Raw genomic sequence first — 1,467 nt, 5'->3', positions numbered from 1 at the left:
AATGCTCAAATTTTTTTTCTTAAATCTTTTGCCAGACCATCTCTTCAAATCAATTTGTTCAGGAATTCAGACACATCTTGTGGCATATGGGGATATTGATCTGGGGGTAGGAAAGGGTAGGAAAAAACCCTTTGTATAAGTGATTGTTTTTTTTTTTTATTATATATATTTTTTATAATATTATCCCTTGTATTCATTTTTCCAAATTATCCCCCCCTCCCTCTACTCCCTCTCCCCGATGACAGGCAATCCCATACATTTTACATGTGTTACAATATAACCTAGATACAATACATGTGTGTAAATACCATTTTCTTGTTGCACAATAAGCATTAGATTCCGAAGTTACATGTAACCTGGGCAGACAGATATTAGTGCTAACAATTTACATTCACTTCCCAGTGTTTCCTCTCTGGGTGTAGCTACCTCTGTCCATCATTGATCAACTGGAAGTGAGTTGGATCTTCTTTATGTTGAAGATTTCCACTTCCATCAGAATACATCCTCATACAGTATTGTTGTTGAAGTGTACAGTGATCTTCTGGTTCTGCTCATTTCACTCAGCATCAGTTGATGTAAGTCTCAGAGCCAATTTTCTTTTTTTTTTTTTTTTTAATTTTTTTTATTTTATATATATATATATATATTTTATAATATTATCCCTTGTATTCATTTTTCCAAATTACCCCCCCTCCCTTATTCCCTCCCCCCGACGACAGGCAATACCATACATTTTACATGTGTTACAATATAGTCTAAGTACAATACATGTGTGTGAATATCATTTTCTTGTTGCACAATAAACATTAGAATCCGAAGGTACATGCAACCTGGGCAGACAGATATTAGTGCTAACAATTTACATTCCCCTAACAGTGTTTCTTCTCTGGGTGTATCAGAGCCAATTTTCAAAGAGAACTACTCAAGAATTTTGGGATAAGGAAATGACAAGGTTAGATCTACGTGTGTGAAGGATGGATTGGAAAAGGAAGAGATTAGAAGATGGGTAACCAGTTTTGAGGCCATTTCTATAGTATAGATGACAGATAATGATGGCCTTAATGAGGGCAGATACTTAAATAGAGAAAAGGGGGATATAGAGATGCTTTGGAGATGGAATTGACAAAATTTGGCAATTGATTTAAATGGATATGTGAGAGAATGGGAAGAACGAAGTATAATTTCAAGAAGGCAAACCTGGGTGACTGGAAAGATGGAGTGCCTCAATAAACATGGGGAAATTTGGAGAAAAGAGAGATCTAAGGCAAATTAAGGGCCTATTAAAAGTTTGTATTGTTGCCCTTGGTTTTTACATAATGTTTTTCCTGAATATATCTCTTCCCCACCTCATCAGTTTTTCCTTGTAAGAGAGATATAATAAAAAATTCAGAAAAACCAGCTGACCCAGCAACCACATCTGAGAACATATTTTTTCTAATAAAAGGAGGGAGGTGTGTTTTCTTGTAC

The sequence above is a fragment of the Sminthopsis crassicaudata genome, chromosome 5 (assembly GCF_048593235.1).
Source record: "Sminthopsis crassicaudata isolate SCR6 chromosome 5, ASM4859323v1, whole genome shotgun sequence".
Lineage (NCBI taxonomy): Eukaryota > Metazoa > Chordata > Mammalia > Dasyuromorphia > Dasyuridae > Sminthopsis > Sminthopsis crassicaudata.
This window is presented reverse-complemented; position numbering follows the sequence as displayed.